At 38.6% G+C, this 10099-nt stretch overlaps 1 non-coding gene across 1 annotated transcript; it reads right to left on the bottom strand.

The window, feature by feature from the left end:
* Positions 1–9242: 9242 nt before the first annotated feature.
* trnap-cgg lies at positions 9243–9314 on the bottom strand. Its single transcript has one exon. It is a non-coding gene; the product is annotated as a tRNA-Pro (tRNA).
* Between the last annotated feature and the right edge of the window lie 785 nt (positions 9315–10099).

A 10099-nucleotide genomic window follows, 5' to 3' on the forward strand; every position in this document is an offset into this window, starting at 1 on the left:
TTTGTGCTATTTTGTATAAAACACTAAACTTGGAGGAAATAACCTGAATTTGTAAAAGGTTAATATAGACATTCAACAGGTATGTACAATGTCAGGCATTCAGTTACCAAACAAAAGGTGATGCTATTTTTTTTTTTAATCTGACTGGCTGTTTTCTCAAATCTGTCCTCTGGATCCAGTAGATGGTTGACTTTAGCTGTGTCTCAGTATCCAGCACCTGTGGATACAGTATCCAGCTCAGTGGTTAAGGTACTTGACTTGTAATTGGAAGGTTGCTGGTTCAACCTTGCCACTGTTAGGCCTTTGAGCAAGGCCCTTAACCCTCAGTTGCTCAAGTTGTACTCACTCATAATTGTAAATTGCTTTGGATGAAAGTGTCAGCTAAATGCCATAAATGTAGCAGTTATTCTGTGTTCTTAATGGTGTGATTCAGGTATTTTGGGAGCTAAGAAGGAGAGAGAAATGTACACTCTCAGGACTGAACTGAGAAACACCATTCAGGAGCTCTCTGGAGTCTGGGCTGAGAAACTCCACCCTGGAGCTCTTTGAGGACTGCACACCAAAAACGCCGTATTTTAAGGCGTTTATATGTTTTTAAATGGCGCTAAAGGCGCCGCTTTATAGTAATATAACGCGCTCCACCTACCGGTTTTAACGATCAATAGACTATGGAAAGCCGAAGTGGTCAAAGTTTGCCTCAAACGAAATACCTTTTATTTGTAAAACGGCAAAAAGCAGCATTTTAGACGTTTTTATGCTGCAAAATACACCGTTATTTTTCACTACATTTTACAATGAACATATGCTCTTCAGTAGATCGACCATATCAATTTTGATTACATAACTTCTTCAGGCACAAACGTCCAATCAAAGTGTACAGTCCCACTTTCTGACCACATGTATTCATCTGACATGTTCCCAGCCAGTTGAACAGCAGCAGAAGAGGAATATCTTGGATTAAAGAGTTGCCAACTTTAAAATCTTGAGTTTACAATGAATAAATTGCATGTAATGAAAGAAAAAAAAGAAAAAAACGCTATACCAGTAAGCACTGCTATTGTGTCAGATTGCAGAGATCATCTTACTGACCAGTTGAATTTTTTTGAAGCGAGTTTCTCCTTTTCAGCAAGCACATTTGAAAAGATTGGGTGATGTAGAAGAAGCGGACATGATTAAAAAAACTCAATCACTGTTTAAGTACTGTCAAATACACACCCTTTGTACAAAATGTGCCTCAACAACAGTAAGTATTTGTATAAATTGTACTTGGGCTACATTTGTTATTGTTTAACCAAAATATTAAATTCAATAAGTTGGTGTTTTTCAGAACTCCCTCAAATGCCATAATGTCTAAAATAAGTGTAAAGGGCAGAGCTGGGAAGCTGCCATTTTCCCAGTGGTTAAAGCACTTAAGCCTCAATTTTTTAAACTAGTGAGTTTAGTCCTAATTTGGCATATAGTCTGGAGAAGGCACCCTACATCATTTGATTATCAGTCAGTCATTACTTTTGAACTTGTTGCACACTGTCCTAGAGAGACTGTCCTCTGCCTATCCAAGTTTCAGATCAACAATAAATCCTTTGTTAGCCAAATGATATACTTTAATGTAACATGCTTTTATAGTAAAAACAAAGTGGATTTTCTGGCTTCACAAATCAAGTGTCTTAACACGCAAGGTGTGATCAAAATGTGATGCTGCTTAAATACAAATCTAGAAAATTGTTGGTAATGTATTTGTTATACATTAGCTAAAATGTACAGTATTTGAGACCATAATCTAACCTGTGGTTTGTTCCTCTTTAGACGCTGTCATCAGTAAATGTAAAACCACACACACAAAGATTATGGAGACCATGGCAAAATACCTCAGAGGGCGGGTGGTGGTAGCTGAAAGAAATTGCATTTTTTAATTGCCTGGCTTATTCAGTTTCCTGTTGTACTCTACTAGTTATCTGAGTGAAATATTCTAATAAGTGGGCTGTTTTAATTTTTCATTCTGGCATCTTTTACAGTGATTTCTTTCCCCTCTCATACAATGTGGAAAATCATAACTGGAAATTTCACTGTACCATTTGATTACATTCAAGTTCACTTGTATGTATGCTATGGCAAGTAAGTTAAACGTGAGCAACATTGTACTGAAACCATTAAATATATAAATGATTCAATTCCAAATGAGCATATAGAATAACTGAATGCCCAATTGTGTGTGGTGTGGAATGGAAAGGAAATGCAGTGCATTCAGTGTTTAAAAAGACTTCTGACAACGCGATATCAATGATGCTTCACTTTTATAAATGGAAACAAACGGTGGTATGTTGATACAATTGTGACGTTGGAACTTTGAAATGCTGTTCAGTCTTTGAAAACAAGATGCTGAAGCAATGTTGCTGAAGCAATGTTGCTGTATCAATGACGATTCACTTTTTGAACTTGAAACAAAATTCAACGATTATTCCACCTCGATCCATGACATTGATTCAACAGTGAATAAAACACAGTTGATTCAACAGTGCCAGCTGGTATCATGGCAGCTGATCTTAACAGTTTTCCAGGCTTTTTTAACCGTGTTCTCTACACGCTTATTTGTGGAAGTACTTAACAGTGCAGAGTTTTCAGGAGAATCGCTAAAATGCGAAAAACATCTTTCACAAGGGGACTGAACAGGCATACGTTATATGACCCCATAGTATAGTGTGCGTTTGTCTTATATTAGACACTATAATTCATACTACAATGGGTACTTATGTGCAGTACTCAGTGTAAAGTACGTAGTAGGCCATTTCCAACATACCAACAAACACTTAGACTCCTAACAACATTCTCCTATCTCTGTAACATGCTTGAAATGTTGAAATGGTATTCTCTGGTTAAGAGTGTCTTGTAAATGTAATAACAACACCAGTATGTAGGTTGGGCTATATATATATATATATATATATATATATATATATATATATATATATATATATATATATATATATATAGAGAGAGAGAGAGAGAGAGAGAGAGAGAGAGAGAGAGAGAGCAGTATAACACTGGATGATTGTAATGCACAGACTGCTTATATTTTCAGTGTAATACCTGTGCATGTAAAACAATTAGTGTGATTTATCATATTATTAATTATTTATGATTACTCTTTAAACATGAGGTTGGCCAGGCCTTACAAATTGCTTATTTTAGATTTTCTTTGTAACATATTCCAATGTTTTTTTTTACTTAGTTATTAATCATTTTCTCAAATATAATACAAATCACCTACTTTTTTAAACAGTGTAGATTATATGACATTATTGGCTTTCCACATTCTGCTAACCAACAATCAGTTGTGAACTTCATATCTGAGTATCCCACAAGGTCATGAGCAACATGAATTCCCAAGAGACAGAGATTAAAGCAGGGCATTCATTCTGTGGTACAAAGGATGGGCATTGTTAAAAGAATTACTTAAAAAGGCAGCCACTTTTTAAATTTAATTAATCGTTAGTGTCTACCTTATTTCCTTAATTCATAATATATGACCCTAGACAGATACAGAGTATGTTTACAGGCCTACATTTCTTCAGTTTCCAAGTAAAGAATTTCAGAGTTATGCAAATTTTCATTATGGGGAAAAGATCCATCAGAAAAACAGAGCATGTGTTTCCAGTGAACCTGACAACACTATGTGCTGCAGGGTGAGTGCCTCCACCTTCTCCTTTCTAGTTTGATTGGATTTGCTCACTTCTGCAGAACTCTGCAGAATCAATCACTGGTTAACTCCTGACATAATTAGCCAATTGTAATCCAGCCCTTTTTTCATGATAATATTAATAGTCACGAGACAAAAAACAAACAAAAAAACCTACATTGGTAAACCTCTGTGGGATTTGAGTACTTGTATAGTTTCTTATCTACTTTTTTAAAACATAGGACTCTTCTTGGATCTACTCATGTTTTTTTTGTTGGTTTTTTTTTTTTTAATGGGTTCAAGCACACAAGTGCCTGCAAAACCTATTTTCTTAGTTACAGAGTTTTAGGGGTTCACCCACTAAGTGATGGGACACTGTTGTAATTGAAAGGATGTTTTTCTTTTGATCCCAGAATGTGTGTAAAGTTATATTTCATATATTTCATTTGCCAGATGGCTTTTATCCAGATTGAATTACAGTTTTCAATCATGTTACAGAAGTGTTGTGTTAGGAGTCTTACCTGAGGACTCTCACTGGTGTAGCACAGAGCACTTAAAACCCAGTCCCCCACAGGGTAAATTGTTACCTACTACACCATGACAACCATCACATAAGTACTCAGAAACCCCACTCTCTTAGTTACAGTGTGTTAGGGGTTCATATACAAAGTGCTGGGAGACATTTGGTAATTGTAATTGTAAGGATGTTTTTCTCTTATTGCACCCCTATTGCTTTCTTTCTTTTCTTGGGCGGTGCTATAAAAAATTTACATGAAAACAGAAAAATGAATCATTCCCATTATCTTTTAAACTACAGAGCTTCCAGTCTATAAGCTACACACACACACACACACACACACACACACACACACACACACACACATATAAAGCATAAACAAAAGTCATCAGCTGTACCATCAAAATAAAAGAATACACAACATAGTACTGAGGTGTACACTGGATCAGGCACTGACAACAGCTCTGTGAAGATTGTGCAGTGTCGATGGTAGGAACCTGTGGGTATATATAGGGAGAAAAAGAAAGAGGTGTGTATATGCTAATAGGCAGGAGAGTGGGAACATGGCAAGTAAGCAGCTAGAACACCAGCCCCACTGCTCTCCTGTCTTTCACTCATATGATCTAAAGCAGCTACCTTTTATGAGATTGCTGTCTAAGCAGATATGCAAACAGAAAAAGGCTAAAATCATTAACATCTCCGTGTGTGTGTGTTCTTTAGTCGGTCACGCCACGCCCTCTCGTGTCGTCCACCTGATCCTTGTTGTGTGTGATCGTCTTGAATGCATATATATGTCTCGTGTGTTGTTGTGCGTTTGTCGGTGTTTGATGCATGTGTGCTAAATGTAGGTGTTTTGTGGTAATAAAACGTTTGTCTTAAGGTGCCTCGTACCTGCATCCTGCTTAAGCCTCATTCTGTCACATTTATTAGACAAACACGAACGATAAACACCATAAATGACCAAATTAGGCCTTAGTGGCTAGTCTGGAATTGAGGCCAGGATAACACTTAAAGATACAATATTATTGTGATGGGTACCCAGTGGAATGAATAAAGTCATAGTTTTTAAAAAAAAATACTGCAAACTTGATTTGGAGATAATAGTATCAACTTGGGTTATTGCGTTGTGATCTATTTTGAACATAATGGTGGAAAATTTGAGGAATACTGTGTAATAATAAATAATAAATGTAATTGACCTTGATGAAAATGTCTAAAGATTTACCCCACCTGAGGCTGTTAGACAAACTCCGGACTATGCCTCGTTTGTGTGTAACATTGAGCTCATCAATAAATATTGAACCAGCTATTCTCTTCAATCAAGTCCAGAGTCTGCATGTTTATTTCTATTTAGTGTGTATTATACAAAACAATTTGATTTTTTCGGAAAAGCAAGGAATGAAACAAAAATAATGACAATAAACCAGGTGCAGGTGTATGTTAACAACAGGGGCTTTGTTACAAATAAGACTCCCATGCGACAGGCCGTATCACCTGAACAGTGGGAAGGGGAGCGTTCTGTGACAAATACACATTGTATAACGTTTGTTGTTCTACTTACTATTTGGACGTTTGTAAACTGATACAATCAGATATTGTTAGTGGAGCTACGTCTGATGACGCAGTTTAGGTTTTAAAACAGTAAATAACTGTACATGCCCAGTACATGCATAAGAAAAGTCCATATGAGCCATATTCTTCCAGAATTTGCATATCCATAACATGCTTTCAATGCAGAAATCCAAAAAAAAAACAAAAAACAATCCAACACGCCAGCACAGCTGTTGGCATTTTCCAAATAAGTCCACAATTATGGCTCCACAGTTACATCAGTGTACACAATGGAGGAAACTATGATACTGGGGTAATAAAAAGAATGTTAACAGCGAAAAGAGGCCTAATAGTGCATTAGACATATTAATAACATAAAACATAAGGGAGTATAGAGATTCTATGTCCTTTCAGAAGATTTGTGTACAAGGCAGTGGCCTCTGTAGATACTTCTGCAGGCTTCAGCAAAAGATCCTGGTTAAGCTTTGGTGGACCTCAGGATAAGATATATGACCTCTCCACCAGAGACAGGACTATATAGTAAAACAATCTTCTTTAGGACAATGTTAAGAGAAGTCTTCTCTTGGAATGTGGTGGTAACGGGTTGCAACTGGTGGCTGCGTTGAATATCAGTTTTCATATGTTGAATAATTTAAGATTTGGATGAAATGATGGTGAATGCAAACACTATTGTGTAAAAAGGTGGGGTGAATACATAATCACTTCTGACCAAATGTGTATAAAAATGTGGAATCTTTGTTTGGTTGTTAGATATTCTCCGGATGTCCGTGGTTCCGCCAAAAATGTGTCTGTAATATGTACCGAAGCTGAAGGCAGTTCTGGTCCCTTAGATCTTCCACTCTACAAAGTGTAGTCGCAAGGCTAATCTAATTTGATTGTTACAGTTAAGACAGCATATTTAAATAGCCTGTGAAAAAACACTCCTAAGTCTAGCGCACTAATACTTTGACTCAGCAAAATGCACTTTTTAAAAATCAATCTCTAAGCCTCCGTGCCAACCCTTTAACCTATCTTCAGCAAACTCACTGGCTATAAACTAGGCCTTAGTCTCATAGAGCCCAGTGAGTTGCTTAGCCTGTGAAAACCACACTGGCAATGACATGGCAAAACACACTTTAAAAAAAAAACCCCACAATGCATGTGCATCAATGACTTGACCTAGCCGTACAAAACTCAAGGGATTTAATCCAGGCATTGGACAGATGGATGACATTCAGTTTAAAAGCCCTAGCTTTAAAGTTGCTGGATGGGTGACACTGTGCATTTCACTGTAAAAATAGACGTCTGATAGAGCCCACTGCTTGTTGTGACCTTCCACGTGTTAAGCTCACTTAGGCATTCTTGGGAGGCCTTAACATCAAAGGTATGATCATTTCAGCCCTTTGCACTGTTTTTGGCTATGTTGTGGTCCCGCCAGAGCTAATTTTCCAACTTCACCACACATGGTACTAAAATATGTGTCTCTAATATTTACCAAAGCTCAAGCCAGTTCCGGTCCCTTAGATCTTCCACCATACAAAGGTTAGTCGCAAGGCTAATCTAATTTGATTGTTACAGTTAAGACAGCATATTTAAATAGCCTGTTAAAAAACACTCCTAAGTCTAGCGCACTAATACTTTGACTCAGCAAAATTCACTTTTTAAAAATCACTCTCGAAGCCTCCGTGCCAACCCTTTAACCTATCTCCAGCAAACTCATTGGCTATAAACTAGTCCTTAGTCTCATAGAGCCCACTGAGTTGCTTAGCCTGTGAAAACCTCACTGGCAATGACATGGCAAAACACACATTAAAAAAAAACCCACACAATGCATGTGCATCAGTGAGTTGACCTAGCCGTACAAAACTCAAGGACTTTAATCCAGGCATTGGACAGATGGATGATATTAAGTTTGAAATCCCTAGCTTTAAAGTTGCTGGTTGGGTGTCACTGTGCATTTCACTGTAAAAATAGACATCTGATAGAGCCCACTGCTCGTTGTGACCTTCCACCTGCTAAGCTCTCTTAGGCATTCTTGAGAGGCCTTAACATCAAATGTATAATCATTTCAGCCCTTTGCAATGTTTTTGGCTATGCTCTCGTTCCGCCAGAGCTGATTTTCCAACTTCACCACACATGGTACTAAAATATGTGTCTCTAATATTTACCAAAGCTCAAGCCAGTTCCGGTCCCTTAGATCTTCCACCCTACAAAGGTTAGTCTCAAGGCTAATCTAATTTGATTGTTACAGTTAAGACAGCATATTTAAATAGCCTGTGAAAAAACACTCCTAAGTCTATCGCACTAATACTTTGACTCAGCAAAATTCACTTTTTAAAAATCACTCTCGAAGCCTCCGTGCCAACCCTTTAACCTATATCCAGCAAACTCACTGGCTGTAAACTAGGCCTTTGTCTCATAGATCCCAGTGAGTTGCTTAGCCTGTGAAAACCACACTGGCAATGACATGGCAAAACACACTTTAAAAAAAAAACCCACACAATGCATGTGCATCGATGAGTTGACCTAGCCGTACAAAAATCAAAAACTTTAATCCAGGCATTGGACAGATGGATGACATTAAGTTTGAAAGCCCTAGCTTTAAAGTTGCTGGTTGGGTGACACTGTGCATTTCTCTATAAAAATAGATGTCTGATACAGCCCACTGCTCGTTGTGACCTTCCACGTGTTAAGCTCACTTAGGCATTCTTGGGAGGCCTTAACATCAAAGGTATGATCATTTCAGCCCTTTGCAATGTTTTTGGCTATGTTGTGGTCCCGCCAGAGCTAATTTTCCAACTTCACCACACATGGTACTAAAATATGTATCTCTAATATTTACCAAAGCTCAAGCCAGTTCCGGTCCCTTAGATCTTCCACCATACAAAGGTTAGTCGCAAGGCTAATCTAATTTGATTGTTACAGTTAAGACAGCATATTTAAATAGCCTGTTAAAAAACACTCCTAAGTCTAGCGCACTAATACTTTGACTCAGCAAAATTCACTTTTTAAAAATCACCCTCGAAGCCTCCGTGCCAACCCTTTAACCTATCTCCAGCAAACTCATTGGCTATAAACTAGTCCTTAGTCTCATAGAGCCCACTGAGTTGCTTAGCCTGTGAAAACCTCACTGGCAATGACATGGCAAAACACACATTAAAAAAACCCCCACACAATGCATGTGCATCAGTGAGTTGACCTAGCCGTACAAAACTCAAGGACTTTAATCCAGGCATTGGACAGATGGATGATATTAAGTTTGAAATCCCTAGCTTTAAAGTTGCTGGTTGGGTGACACTGTGCATTTCTCTGTAAAAACAGACGTCAGGTTTAGGTGATTGTTACCTAAGTAAATTCCTTAAAACCTAACAAGCAAATTCTGGCTTAGATCACCAGGACAGGAAGTGTGCACTCTTGTATTGTCTGAAGTTGGACACTACTTAGCATAATCTTAAAGGAGTTTCCTCGCTCTAACATCAGTCAGAGATTTGAGGTGAAGGCGGGCTTGTCCGGGAATTGAACCCGGGACCTCTCACACCCGAAGCGAGAATCATACCTCTAGACCAACAAGCCTTTTCACACCCCCCTATAGTCCCCTTTTTACTGGACATTTGAAAGAAACAGAAGTCAGGGGCCCAGCACTTTTCAGAAAGGGCCACTAATAAATGGTGCCAGACACCTGTGGATCTAAAGTAAGGAAATGGGGCTCGTCCGGGATTTGAAACCGGGACCTCTCGCACCCTAACCAAGAATCATACGCCTAGACCAACCAGCCCGTGTTGGCAGTTTCCATTGATTGATTTTTCGATTTCTGGCTGAAGTCCACATTTGGACACCTTCTGCTAGCCGGCACGCCATTGAAGGCCGAAAGAATGCAAGCCATCTGCTCGTTGTGACCTTCCATATGCTGATATCCCTTAGGCATTCTTGAGAGGCCTTAACATCAAAGGTATAATAATTTCAGCCCATTGCATTGTTTTTGGCTATGCTGTGGTTCCGCCAAAGCTGAATCAAGGCCATGGCCAGATGGAGCATGCCGAGATTTGTGATGCTGCATCAAATGGCTTAGATTTTATTCACCTTTGAAAAGAAGCATTGGCAATGACTCATCAAAATGCACTTTTTAAAAATCGCTGTGGAAGCCGGGGCGCGCCAGCCCTTTAACCTATCTCTAGCAAATTCACTGGCTATAAACTAGGCCTTGGTCTGATGGAGCCCACTGAGTTGCTTAGCCTGTGAAAACCACACTGGCAATGACATGGGAAAACACACTTAAAAAACCCCCCACAATGCATGTGCATCAATGAGTAGAGCTAGCCGTACAAATCTCAAGGACATTAATACAGGCATTGGACAGA

Source organism: Electrophorus electricus, chromosome 21 (assembly GCF_013358815.1).
Source record: "Electrophorus electricus isolate fEleEle1 chromosome 21, fEleEle1.pri, whole genome shotgun sequence".
Taxonomy (NCBI): Eukaryota; Metazoa; Chordata; class Actinopteri; order Gymnotiformes; family Gymnotidae; genus Electrophorus; species Electrophorus electricus.